Raw genomic sequence first — 15,277 nt, 5'->3', positions numbered from 1 at the left:
GCACCCAGCACCGTTCCTCCGGACCGTACCCCTCCCACTCCACGAGATACTGCAGACCCCCCATCCGACGTCTCGAATCCACGATGGACCGGACTGAGTACGCCGGAGCCCCCTCGATGTCCAGTGGGGGCGGAGGAGTCTCCCGTATCTCATTGTCCTGGAGTGGACCAGCTACCACCGGCCTGAGGAGAGACACATGGAACGAGGGGTTAATGTGATAATCATTAGGCAGTTGTAACCTGTAACATACCTCGTTCAATCTCCTCAGGACTTTAAATGGCCCCACAAACCGCCGACCCAGCTTCCGGCAGGGCAGGCGAAGGGGCAGGTTTCGAGTCGAGAGCCAGACTCGATCTCCAGGTGCCTACACTGGACCCTCACTGCGGTGGAGATCGGCGCTCGCCTTCTGCCTACGGATAGCCCGCTGCAGGTGTACATGCGCAGCGTTCCATGTCTCCTCCGAGCGCCGAAACCACTCATCCACCGCAGGAGCCTCGATCTGGCTCTGATGCCATGGTGCCAGAACCGGCTGATACCCCAACACACACTGGAAAGGGGTCAGATTAGTAGAGGAATGGCGAAGAGAATTCTGGGCAATCTCCGCCCAGGGGATATACCCCGACCACTCCTCCTGCCGGTCCTGGCAATATGATCTCAGAAACCTACCCACATCCTGGTTCACTCTCTCCACCTGCCCATTACTCTCAGGGTGGAAACCCGAGGTAAGGCTAACCGAGACGCCCAAGCGTTCCATGAACACCCTCCAGACTCTAGAGGTGAATTGGGGACCCCGATCAGACACTATATCCTCGGGTACCCCGTAGTGCCAGAAGACGTGGGTAAATCAAGCCTCAGCAGTCTGTAGGGCAGTAGGGAGACCCGGCATTGGGATGAGACGACAGGCTTTAGAGAACCGATCCACAACAACCAGAATGGTGGTATTCCCCTGGGAGGGGGGAAGGTCCGTAACAAAGTCTACCGAGAGGTGAGACCACGGCCGTTGTGGAACGGGAAGGGGTTGTAACTTCCCCCTGGGCAGGTGTCTAGGCGCCTTACACTGAGCGCACACCGAGCAGGAGGAGACATAAACCCTCACGTCCTTAGCCAATGTTGGCCACCAGTACTTTTCGCTAAAACAGTGCACTGTCCGGCCAATACCAGGATGTCCAGAGGAGGGTGACGTATGAGCCCAATATATGAGACGATCCCGAATCTCGAGCGGAATGTACTTCCGCCCCACTGGACACTCTGAAGGAGTAGGGTCGGTGCGTAACGCCCGCTCGATTTCCGCATCGACCTCCCACACCACCGGTGCCACCAGACAAGACTCCGGCAGTATGGGAGTGGGCTCAATGGACCTCTCCTCTGTGTCATATCGCCGGGACAGGGCGTCTGCCTTACTGTTCTGGGACCCTGGGATCTAAGTGAGCTTAAACACAAACCGGGCCAGAAACATGGTTCACCTAGCCTGACGAGGGTTCAGTCTCCTAGCTGCCCGGATGTACTCCAGGTTACGATGGTCAGTCAGAATGAGAAAAGGGTGTTGAGCCCCCTCAAGCCAATGCCTCCACACCTTTAGGGCTTGAACCACAGCTAGCAGCTCCCTGTCCCCCACGTCATAATTACGTTCCGCCGGGCTGAGCTTCTTAGAGAAAAAAGTGCAGGGCCGGAGTTTAGGGGGCGTGCCTGAGCGTTGAGACAGTACAGACCCAATACCGGCCTCTGACGCGTCCACCTCCACCTGGAAGGCTAAAGCGGGATCCGGATGCGCCAGCACTGGAGCAGAGGTGAACAGGTCCTTCAGTTTACCAAACGCCCTGTCCGCCTCAGCTGACCACTTCAAACGCACCGGGCCCCCCTTCAGCAGGGAGGTGATGGGAGCTGCTACCTGTCCAAAACCCCGGATAAACCTCCGGTAGTAATTGGCAAAACTCCTGTGCGCTCCTCTTCCCCTGTCGGAGGTGGAACAGACGCTCCCCCGCCGCTTAACCCTCTGGGGGATGATCGAAAACAGCCCTGAAGCGGCGGGAGAACTCCGCGTAGCTGATGGTGGCGGCGTCTATTCCCCTCCATTCGGCATTGGCCCACTCCAAAGCCTTGCCGGAGAGACAGGAGATGAGGGCGGAAACGCTCTCGTATCCCGAGGGCGCCGGGTGTATGGTTGCCAGGTAGAGTTCCACCTGAAGGAGGAACCCCTGACACCCGGCTGCGGTGCCATCATATGCCCTCGGGAGCGAGAGCCGAATCCCACTGGACTCCGGAGCTGGTATGATGGGGCTGGCCGATGGTGGTGGTAAGGTAGGAGGAGGTGTGGGCAGGCCTTCTCTTTCCCATCGGCGTAGAGTGTCCATGACGCCTTGCATGGCGGAGCCGAGTCGCTGGATCATGGCGTCCTGGCTGCTGACCCGATCCTCCAGTGACTCGGTCACCGCCGCTGCTCCTGCTGACTCCATAGGTGGTGTGTTATTCTGTCAAGGTGCTGATGTGGATGCGGTGGTGAAGTCAAGCGCAGGACACAGAGGAATAAGTCAAGACGACTTTACTAATCACCTCTACAGGTACACACAAACAAACGGCCTCCAAAACACAAGAGGCTAAACAAATACGCGAGTGCGTAAAATCACTCGAAATGCCAAGGTACCGAACCTATACATCCATGACAGGCGGACAATAACACACAAAATACAAACATAACATAGGGGAACTTATAGGTGACATAATCAATACAGAATACGAAACAGGTGCACTAACTAGACATGACAAAACAAACATCGAAAACATCAAACGGTAGTAGCTAGTACTCCGGGGACGACGAACGCCGAAGCCTGCCCGAGCAAGGACGAGGAGCAGCCTCGGCGGCATCCGTGACACATTGTAGGATTTTTTATGAATTTATTTGCAAATTATGGTGGAAAATAAGTATTTGGTCAATAACAAAAGTTTCTCAATACTTTGTTATATACCCTTTGTTGGCAATGACACAGGTCAAACATTTTCTGTAAGTCTTCACAAGGTTTTCACACACTGTTGCTGGTATTTTGGCCCATTCCTCCATGCAGATCTCCTCTAGAGCAGTGATGTTTTGGGGCTGTCGCTGGGCAACACGGACTTTCAACTCCCTCCAAAGATTTTCTATGGGGTTGAGATCTGGAGACTGGCTAGGCCACTCCAGGACCTTGAAATGCTTCTTACGAAGCCACTCCTTCGTTGCCCGGGCGGTGTGTTTGGGATCATTGTCATGCTGAAAGACCCAGCCACGTTTCATCTTCAATGCCCTTGCTGATGGAATGAGGTTTTCACTCAAAATCTCACGATACATGGCCCCATTCATTCTTTCCTTTACACGGATCAGTTAGTCTCTCGAGTGGTGCAGTGGTCTAAGGCACTGCATCGCAGTGCTAGCTGTGCCACTAGAGATCCTGGTTCGAATCCAGGCTCTGTCGTAGCCGGCCGCGACCGGGAGACCCATGGGGCGGCGCACAATTGGCCCAGCGTCGTCCAGGGTAGGGGAGGGAATGGCCGGATGTAGCTCAGTTGGTTGAGCATGGCGTTTGCAACGCCAGGGTTGTGGGTTCGATTCCCATGGGGGGCCAGTATGAAAAATATAAAAAATAATGTATGCACTCACTAACTGTAAGTCGCTCTGGATAAGAGCGTCTGCTAAATGACAAAAAATGTAAAAATGTAATGTCCTGGTCCCTTTGCAGAAAAACAGCCCCAAATCATGATGTTTCCACCCCCATGCTTCACAGTAGGTATGGTGTTCTTTGGATGCAACTCAGCATTCTTTGTCCTCCAAACACGACGAGTTGAGTTTTTACCAAAAAGTTATATTTTGGTTTCATCTGATCATATGACATTCTCCTGTTACTTTGGTCCCAGCTCTCTGCAGGTTATTCACTAGGTCCCCCCGTGTGGTTCTGGGATTTTTGCTCACCGTTCTTGTGATCATTTTGACCCCACGGGGTGAGATCTTGCGTGGAGCCCCAGATCGAGGGAGATTATCAGTGGTCTTGTATGTCTTCCATTTCCTAATAATTGCTCCCACAGTTGATTTCTTCAAATCAAGCTGCTTACCTATTGCAGATTCAGTCTTCCCAGCCTGGTGCAGGTCTACAATTTTGTTTCTGGTGTCCTTTGACAGCTCTTTGGTCTTGGCCATAGTGGAGTTTGGAGTGTGACTGTTTGAGGTTGTGGACAGGTGTATTTTATACTGATAACAAGTTCAAACAGGTGCCATTAATACAGGTAACGAGTGGAGGACAGAGGAGCCTATTAAAGAAGAAGTTACAGGTCTGTGAGAGCCAGAAATCTTGCTTGTTTGTAGGTGACCAAATACTTATTTTCCACCATCATTTGCAAATAAATTCATTAAAGGATTTTTTTTCTCTCAATTTGTCTGTCATAGTTGACGTGTACCTATGATGCAAATACAGACCTCTCTCATCTTTTTAAGTGGGAGAACTTGCACAATTGGTGGCTGACTAAATACTTTTTTCCCCCACTGTAGCTGATAGCAGATTTGAGGAAAACTATATTAAACATTTGATCCTATTTATAAAATGGATTTCTGTTAAGAAAACATGTATTTAATAACCCCCTGGAATATTTTTTCTGAATTAAAATGTCCTAGAGGAGTGTCCCAGTTTGAAAGTAACAGGGTGTCCCAGTTTGAAAGTAACAGGGTGTCCCAGTTTGAAAGTAACAGGGTGTCCCAGTTTGACAGTAACAGGGTGTCCCAGTGTGACAGTAACAGGGTGTCCCAGTTTGAAAGTAACAGGGTGTCCCAGTTTGAAAGTAACAGGGTGTCCCAGTTTGAAAGTAACAGGGTGTCCCAGTTTGAAAGTAACAGGGTGTCCCAGTTTGAAAGTAACAGGGTGTCCCAGTTTGAAAGTAACAGGGTGTCCCAGTTTGACAGTAACAGGGTGTCCCAGTTTGACAGTAACAGGGTGTCCCAGTTTGAAAGTAACAGGGTGTCCCAGTTTGAAAGTAACAGGGTGTCCCAGTTTGAAAGTAACAGGGTGTCCCAGTTTGACAGTAACAGGGTGTCCCAGTTTGACAGTAACAGGGTGTCCCAGTTTGACAGTAACAGGGTGTCCCAGTTTGACAGTAACAGGGTGTCCCAGTTTGAAAGTAACAGGGTGTCCCAGTTTGACAGTAACAGGGTGTCCCAGTTTGACAGTAACAGGGTGTCCCAGTTTGACAGTAACAGGGTGTCCCAGTTTGAAAGTAACAGGGTGTCCCAGTTTGAAAGTAACAGGGTGTCCCAGTTTGACAGTAACAGGGTGTCCCAGTTTGACAGTAACAGGGTGTCCCAGTTTGACAGTAACAGGGTGTCCCAGTTTGACAGTAACAGGGTGTCCCAGTTTGACAATAACAGGGTGTCCCAGTTTGACAGTAACAGGGTGTCCCAGTTTGACAGTAACAGGGTGTTCCAGTTTGACAGTAACAGGGTGTCCCAGTTTGACAGTAACAGGGTGTCCCAGTTTGACAGTAACAGGGTGTCCCAGTTTGACAGTAACAGGGTGTCCCAGTTTGACAGTAACAGGGTGTCCCAGTTTGAAAGTAACAGGGTGTCCCAGTTTGACAGTAAAAGGGTGTCCCAGTTTGACAGTAACAGGGTGTCCCAGTTTGACAGTAACAGGGTGTCCCAGTTTGACAGTAACAGGGTGTCCCAGTTTGACAGTAACAGGGTGTCCCAGTTTGACAGTAACAGGGTGTCCCAGTTTGACAGTAACAGGGTGTCCCAGTTTGAAAGTAACAGGGTGTCCCAGTTTGACAGTAACAGGGTGTCCCAGTTTGAAAGTAACAGGGTGTCCCAGTTTGACAGTAGGTGACTGGCATACTGGAACACTGTCAAAATGTCAATATTCTAAAAAGGTGAGCGTAGTAAGAATTTACAGTCATTTTGATTTACTATTACATCCCATTATAAAATATCCTTTCATAGTTTTTCATAACCTTAACATTATTTACCTCAGAACCCTGTCATTTTACTTACCATTGTGCCTCTAGAGACAAGTGTCATTACACAGGATGCCACGCCCACAATGATGACGCCATGCCCATTGAACATCTTTTTTATCATCACATACTTCCTCACTAACACACAGGCATTGATTGTTGGTTATGTTATTGTACACATTTAAAGATATCCATTACAAAGTTTAAGTGTCCCACTTTGCCAGGTGTCCCACTTAACCAATACTCACCCTAAATAAGCCATAAATGTTTATGTTGACAAAATTCTACACTCTTATTGACCTCCATACATAAACTCGTTGCTTGGTGGGCGAAACAACGAAAAACGCCACCTGCTGGAGAGAGACAGATTTTCTGCCGAGTTGGGCCTCTCTTCGTCTTCGTCTTCCTCTCTGACTACACTGCCTGATACACCAGAGCCTGCTTTGCGCTAAACTTAGCGGTGAGTAAAAAAAAACATGGACTCAGTTATGGCTATCTTAAACTTTATCCGATCAACATCGCTTGTTTTGTAGTCTGCTGAGCATCATGATCTACTTTTATGTAATGATGTGTTAGGTGGCAAAGCAAGTGTAGCAATGCTCTCAAGAGAGTATGTGAGCTTAGGGAGGAGATAGTTACTTTTCTCCGTGATTGCCGCCACAAGAAAGCCAACACATAGGCCTATCTAGCGAAAATGCTTGATGAGGAGTTCGTAGCAGAGGTTTGTTTTTTGAGTGACTTGAATGGACTGAATTTGTGACTACAGGGAAAGGACAAAACAGTTATGGGTTAGTTTATCCTCAAACAAAATGCTCAATTTCCCTAAATACACTGTGCAACTATATCCAGTCATCATCATCAGCACAGATCAATGTGATGTCTGAGTTTTTAGATAAACTGAAAGCTACATTTTGCAAAGATATTTGATTAGTTTAATATAACAGAGGTGATGCAGTTTGTTAGGGACTCATTCTCTATTGATGCGGGGGGATAATTCTCAGCAAAAGCTAAACAAAGTTTTAGACTGAGCATATTATTGCAGAGAATTTCCCAAACATAAGAGCATTGGCGTTTTTTCTTCTAACGATGTTTGGATCAACATACACCTGTGAATCCAGCTTCTCTCACATGAATGACATAAAAACGTTCCTCCCTGTCAAACGTGAATCTTTATCACTGCCTGCTATAACGTTTCAGGAGAAGACCCAGATGAAGACAGTGTCGAAGTAACAAAAGTTTATTACAAAACCAGGGGGCAGGCAAACGACAGGTCAAGGGCAGGCAGAGGTCAGTAATCCAGATCAGAGTCCAAAAGGTACAGAACGGCAGGCAGTCTCAGGGTCAGGGCAGGCAGAGGTCAATAATCCAGGGTGGTGTGACAAGGTAAAGAACGGCAGGCAGAATGGTAAAAAAGGGGAAAACTAGAAAACAGGAACTTGAGAAAGACAGGCGCAAGGGGAAAACCGCTGGTAGGCTTGACAAAACAAAACGAACTGGCAACAGACAAACAGAGAACACATGTATAAATACACTGTGGATAATGGGGAAGATGGGCGACACCTGGAGGTGGGTGGAGACAATTACAAAGACAGGTGAAACAGATCAGGGTGTGACACCTGCAGGTTGCCCTGACTTCTTATGTCCCAAAGTTTTCTGCTGTTTCCCAATATGAAACGTGCAATTTCTCCCATTAGAAGGGAAACAAACAATTCTGTGTTTTTCTTATGGTAAAAACAAACACAGGAAATTATGAAATGATAGCTATAGAACAGAATGTGATGCTGGTCAACTGAGATATGCCATGTTTAAAAGGTTTTCTATGTTTAAAAAAATTAATAAGACATTGAAAATAATGAAAGGATAAAGAAATAAAAACAAAAGATGAAGCTGTGTATCTACAGTGCATTCGGAAAGTATTCAGACCCCTTGACTTTTTCCACATTCTGTTACGTTACAGCCTTATTATAAAATTGATTAAATAGTTTTTTCCCCTCATCAATCTACACCAGGGGTGTCAAACTCATTTTAGCTCAGGGGCCACATGGAGGAAAATCTATTCCCAAGTGGGCCGGACCGGTAAAATCATGGTATATATAACTTAAAAACAACAACTTCAGATTGTTTTCTTTGTTTTAATACTATCAACATAAAACATCAAGCTGGAGCCTGAGGACAGTGTGTCCAAAATAGTACAAGCACAACATCACTATTAATCATAAAACACCTCAAGTTTATTTGAAAATTCTAAAGAAAAAGAACACACAAACACACAATGCCTCAGTGATTCACAGAACTGTTTCACAGATCACAGAACTATTTCAGGGTGTCTCATGCAGCACTTTAAGTGGGGTTGCATAGTTTATTTGACTCCTGATACCTGGCATCTTTTAGCTTTCACCAGCGCATCAATATCAGGCGTCACATCCTGAGTGGCAGCCAACTTCAGGATGTGATTCAAGTGCTTGTGCGTGAGCCTTGAGCGCAGCTTTGTTTTATTTATGCTCATTACAGAGAACTTGCTCACAAAGATATGTGGTTCCAAACATGCACAACAGTTTTGCAGCGAGGGCTGTCAAGTTGGGGTAACCTGGCAAGAGATTCTGATAAAATGTGTCCAAGCCAGCTGCGGCAAATTTGCCCTTCAAATCCGAGTCACACTGCAAGTGTATTATTTCAAGTTGGATGCTGACGGGCAGATCAGAGGGATTCACGGTTAATGGCGAACAAAAAACGTTGAAGTCTTTCTCCAGTTCACCAAAAATCTGAAAGCGTTGCTCAAACTCCCTTAACAGTCCCGTTATTTTATCTTTGAACCGCTTCATGTCTGCCACATGTTGGGTCGCGCACACATTTTTCAGACAGGGGAAGTGAGCTGCATCACCACCGGCGAGTTGTGTCTCCCACAATGACAGCTTCAACTTGAAAGAACATATGCTGTCATAATACTGCATGGCAACTTTGTTGCACCCTTGCAGCTGTTTGTTCAAGTTATTCAGGTGCTCTGTAACATCCACCATAAATGCAAGGTCCTGCATCCATTCTGCGGAATGAAATTCTAACACTGGTTTGCCCTTTTCTTCCATGAACTGTTCAATTTCTTCTCATAAATCAAAGAAACGCCTCAGCACAGCACCTCGGCTTAACCATCTTACCTCAGTGTGGTATGGCAGGCCATAGATGTGGTCTTTCTCTCTGAGAAGGCTGTCAAACTGACGTTGATTCAGGCTTCTGGATCGGATGAAATTAACAGTTTGGATGACCACCTTCATGACGTTATCCATCTTTAATGACTTGCAACACAAAGCCTCCTGGTGCAAAATACAGTGAAAAGTCCAAAAATCACGTCCTCCATTTGCAGATTGCACTTTCTCGCTGAACTTTGTCACAACGCCTGTTTTTTTCCCGATCATTGAGGGCGCACCATCTGTAGCCAGGCTGACAGCGCGGGACCAGTCCACTCCGACCCTGTCCAGCGCGCTGACGAGTGCAGTGAAAATATCAGCTGCTGTCGTTGTATCTGTCATCGGCACCAACTCCACGAACTCCTCGGTGACGGTCAATGTGTCATCAACTCTGCGGATGAAAATGGCCAGTTGTGCAACATCTGTAATGTCCGTGCTTTCATCAATTGCAACCGAAAACGCAATAAATTACTTTACTTTTTGCTTCAACTGGCTGTCCAAATCCACTGAAAGATCGGAAATCCTGTCTGCAACTGTGTTTCTTGTCAGGCTGATATTTGCAAAAGCCTGGTGCTTTTCAGGGCACACAATCTCCGCTGCCTTCATCATGCATGTTTTTACAAATTCACCCTCACTAAATGGTTTTGAAGCCACTGCGATTTCATTAGCAATGAGGTAGCTAGCTTTCCCTGCAGCGCCACTGATGTCTCGGCTGTGAGTAAACACAGACTGCTGTTTCTTCAGACCCGCCAACAGTTCATTCACCTTCTCTCTTCTCCGCTGTCCTTGAAAGTTGTCATATTTGTCGGCATGAAGAGTCACATAGTAGCGACGAAGGTTATATTCTTTCAGCACTGCAACATGCTGTGAACACACCAAACATACAGCTTTCCCATTCAATTCCGTGAATAAATAGAAGGATGACAATTTTTCTTGGAACACTCTGCGTCCACTTTTCTCTTTTTTGACAGAGACATATTGGGGCAATGAGGGTGCCAAAGCACATAATGTTAAAAGTAGAAGCCGTAATAAATATCGCGGGCACAACAAAGTAGCTCATCCGGACTGGCTGCACTTGCTTGACCTATTTGCTCTGCCCTGGTATAAACAGTTTGCTTGCTTAACACAATTGCTATTGCGCCATCCAGTGGACACAATTGGAACAGCAGTTTTTTTATTGAAAAATTGCAGCTCATTTTTATACTTTACAAAATCATCTCGCGGGCCGGATTAAACCCGTTTGCGGGCCTGACGTTTGACACCCCTGATCTACACACAATACCCCATAATGACAAAGCAAAAACAGGTTTTTAGAAATATTTGCTAATTTATTAAAAATAAAAAAACGGAAATATTCAGTTTACATAAGTATTCAGACCCTTTACTCAGTACTTTGTTGAAGCACCTTTGGCAACGATTACAGCCTTGAGTCGTATTGGGTATGACGCTACAAGCCTGGCATACCTGTATTTGGGGAGTTTCTCCCATTGTTCTCTGCAGATCCTCTCAAGCTCTGTCAGGTTGGATGGAGAGCGTCGCTGCACAGCTATTTTCAGGTCTCTCCAGAGATGTTCGATGGGGTTCAGTCCGGGCTCTGGCTGGGCCACTCAAGGACATTCAAAACTTGTCCCGAAGCCACTCCTGTGATGTCTTGGCTGTGTGCATAGGGTCATTGTCCTGTTAGAAGGTGACCCTTCACCCCAGTCTGAGGTCCTGAGCACTCTGGAGCAGGTTTTCATCAAGGATCTCTCTGTACTTTGCTCCGTTCATCTTTCCCTCGATCCTGACTAGTCTCCCAGTCCCTGCCGCTGAAAAACATCCCCACAGCATGATGTTGCCACCACCATGCTTCACCGTAGGGATGGTGCCAGGATTCCTCCAGACGTGACGCTTGGAATTCAGGCCAAAGAGTTCAATCTTGGTTTCATCAGACCAGAGAATCTTGTTTCTCATGGTCTGAGAGTCCTTTGGTTGCCTTTTGGCAAACTGTCATGTGCCTTTTACTGAGGAGTGGCTTCCGTCTGGCCACTCTACCATAAAGGCCTGATTGGTGGAGTGCTGCAGAGATGGTTGTCCTTCTGGAAGGTTCTCCCATCTCCACAGAGGAACTCTGAAGCTCTGTCAGAGTGACCATCGGGTTCTTGGTCACCTCCCTGACCTTCTTCCCCGATTGCTCAGTTTGGCCGGGTGGCCAACTCTAGGGAGAGTCTTGGTGGTTCCAAAATTCTTCCATTTAAGAATGATGGAGTCCACTGTGTTCTTAGGGACCTTCAATGCTGCAGAAATGTTTTGGTACCCTTCCCCAGATCTGTGCCTCGACACAATCCTGTCTCTGAGCTCTATGGACAATTCCTTTGACCTCATGGCTTGGTTTTTGCTCTGACATGCACTGTCAACTGTGGGTCCTTATATAGACAGTTGTGTGCCTTTCCAAATCATGTTCAATATATTTAATTTACCACAGGTGGACTCCAATGAAGTTTTAGAAACAACTCAAAGTATGATCAATAGAAACAGGATGCGCCTGAGTCTCATAGCAAAGGGTCTGAATACTTATGTAAATAAGGTATTTCTGTTTTTATTTTCAAATTCACACATTTCCAAAAACCTGTTTTTGCTTTGTCATTATGGGGTATTGTGCGTAGATTGATGAGTAAAAAATGCATTTAATCAATTTTAGAATACGGCTGTAAGGTAACAAAATGTGGAAAAGGGGAAGGGGTCTGAATACTTTCCGAATGCACTGTACAACAGACAGGAGAGTATAAATGAATTAATGTGATGCAGGTCAACTGTATTATAAGTACAAATGTGTTCCATTCTTTCAAAAAGTTGACACACTGAATTACTCTTAAAGCACTTAAAAATCTTCTTTTAGCAACATGTACACTACCGGTCAAAAGTTTTAGAACACCTACTCATTCAACGGTTTTTCTTAATTTTTACTATTTTCTACATTGTAGAATAATAGTGAAGATATCAAAACTATGAAATAACACATATGGAATCATGTAGTAACCAAAAAAGTGTTAAACAAATCAAAATATATTTTATATTTGAGATTCTTCAAATAGCCACCCTTTGCCTTGATGACAGCTTTGCACATTCTTGGCATTCTCTCAACCAGCTTCATGAGGTAGTCACCTGAAATGCATTTAAATTAACAGGTGTGCCTTGTTAATTTCAGTTAATTTGTGGAATTTCTTTCCTTCTTAATGCGTTTGAGCCAATCAGTTGTGTTGTGACAAGGTAGAGGGGGTATACAGAAGATAGCCCTATTTGGCCAAGTCCATATTATGGCAAGAACAGATCAAATAAGCAAAGAGAAACGACAGTCCATCATTACTTTAAGACATGAATGCAGTCGCAAAAACCATCAAGCGCTATGATGAAACTGGCACTCATGAGGACCGCCACAGGAATGGAAGACCCAGAGTTACCTCTGCTGCAGAGGATAAGTTAATTAGCGTTACCAGCCTCAGAAATTGCAGCCCAAATAAATGCTTCACAGAGTTCCAGTAACAGATACAGCTCAACATCAACTGTTCAGAGGAGACTGTGTGAATCAGGCCTTCATGGTCGAATTGCTGCAAAGAAACCACTACTATAGGACACCAATAAGAAGAAGAGACTTGCTTGGGCCACGAGCAATGGACTTTAGACCGGTAGAAATGTGTCCTTTGGTCTGGAGTCCAAATTTGAGATTTTTGGTTCCAACCGCCGTGTTTTTGTGAGACGCGGTGTGGGTGAACGGATGATCTCTGCATGTGTATTTCCCACCGTAAAGCATGGAGGAGGAGGTGTTATGGTGTGGGGGTGCTTTGCTGGTGACACTGTCTGTGATTTATTTAGAATTCAAGGCACACTTAACCAGCATGGCTACCACAGCATTCTGCAGCGAAACGCCATCCCATCTGGTTTGGGCTTAGTGGGACTATAATTTGTTTTTCAACAGGACAATGACCCAACACACCTCCAGGGCTGTGTAAGGGCTATTTTACCAAGAAGGAGAGTGATGGAGTGCTGCATCAGATGACCTGGCCTCCACAATCCCCCAACCTCAAACAAATTGAGATGGTTTGGGATGAGTCGGACCACAGAGTGAAGGAAAAGCAGCCAACAAGTGCTCAGCATATGTGGGAACTCCTTCAAGACAGATGGAAAATCATTCCAGGTGAAGCTGGTTGAGAGAATGCCAAGAGTGTGCAAAGCTGTCATCAAGGCAAAGGGTGGCTATTTGAAGAATCTCAAATATAAAATATATTTGGATTTGTTTAACACTTTTTTGGTTACTACATGATTCCATATGTGATATTTCATATTTTGATTACATTTACATTTACATTTACGTCATTTAGCAGACGCTCTTATCCAGAGCGACTTACAAATTGGTGCATTCACCTTATAGCCAGTGGGATAACCACTTTACAATATGTTTTTTTTCTTCTTTTTTTCTTTGGGGTGGGGTAAGGGGGGGTAGAAGGATTACTTTATCCTATCCCAGGTATTCCTTAAAGAGGTGGGGTTTCAAGTGTCTCCGGAAGGTGGTGAGTGACTCCGCTGTCCTGGCGTCATGACGGAGCTTGTTCCACCATTGGGGTGCCAGAGCAGCGAACAGTTTTGACTGGGCTGAGCGGGAACTGTGCTTCCAAAGAGGTAGGGGGGCCAGCAGGCCAGAGGTGGATGAACGCAATGCCCTTGATGTCTTCATTATTATTCTACAATGTAGAAAATAGTAAAAATGAATGAGTAGGTGTTCTAAAACTTTTGACCGGTCGTGTACTTTTAATAAAAGGGCTTCATAAGATTATAATTGTGATTGTGCATTGTTTTTTATACCAGTCTTAGGAAGAGTAATCCCATGTAGAACATTTCTGGCCCCCCTGTAAATAACCTTTTTCAAATCTGCCCTCGTAAGAATATAGTTAAATATAGTGTGGTGTTGGTCAGGTGACAGGATTATTTGTACTTTCAAGACAACTGGGAACTCAGAAAAAAACTAGGTCAAATCATGAGGTCAGTGATCTTCAGGTCGGATAGTCGGAGCTGTAGAAAGATGCCTGAGTTTCCGACTTGGAATTCCAAGTTGAATGACCATTCAAAAAGATTTTTCCCAGTCAGAGTTTTTTTCCAGTTGTCTTGAACGCACTGAAGTTGGAAGTCTGAGATTTCCGAGTTCTCAGTTGTTATATGAGGGGCTACTGTCATCATAATGTCTGTGATCTGGAATATGTCCTCCTCAGTCAGCGGCTGCATCCTGCCAGTGCAAGGGTGGCCATAGCTCTGGTGCGTATGCCACAGAAGTATGCAGTCTGCGAAGTATGCTAAGCAACACATGACTGCCTTTGACAAACCCCCATGCAGCAACATGCTCCATGGCTGGATCTGAAAACTATAACAGCTGTCAAATCCTTACTTCCTCCACGTTTGTTTCCTCCAATTCCTCACGTTTCTCTCAAAGCACATTGGAGAACAGGAGTCCAATACTGACCAAGGTCCCTACCTAGGAACTTATCCTCCAGAGTAAGGCATTCTTAAAGACATGCTCCAGTACTTTGGCAACTATTAAGTATTTTTAAACCTCCCGCTTTGGGCTGGATGTGTCAATGTGTAGTTCATACATACATAATCTATGAACAGAATTACTGTCTTACCTCAATTAGCCACAACATCTCTAGTTTGAAAGCTGTGCTGCGCCATTTTACCCACATTTCCCCCCAGGTGGGCAAGCCTCCTAGCAATTCAAGTTCCTCGCCATTTGAGTGACAACTAGCAAGAATCACACACAGCAGAGAGAGAGAGCAATGATGTGGTGCACCTCATTTGGAGGACCACTTTTGGCTGGTGGGTGCTACTTTCAGAACTACTGGCAAAAAAAGTATACAAGTACCTGAGAATCCCTTTAAATTGATAATAGAATTCCTAGAAATAGAGCCAAAACTATGCCACCTCATCCTGTATTCAAAAGTACACTGTAAAAAATAAAGTCTCAAAACACCATGATCGTGTAATGAAACCATGAAAAGTAGTGCACCTAAGATGAGATCTGGTGTTTGGAGGGTGTTTGAATGTAAACCCAATGTAAGTGTTTTCATACACATAATGTGTTTTAAAACAGAAATGTAGTACTC

The sequence above is a fragment of the Coregonus lavaretus genome (genome assembly GCF_964263955.1).
Source record: "Coregonus lavaretus genome assembly, chromosome: 15".
NCBI classification, from domain to species: domain Eukaryota; kingdom Metazoa; phylum Chordata; class Actinopteri; order Salmoniformes; family Salmonidae; genus Coregonus; species Coregonus lavaretus.
The sequence above is the reverse complement of the archived record's forward strand: the minus strand, read 5'-3'. Positions refer to the sequence as shown.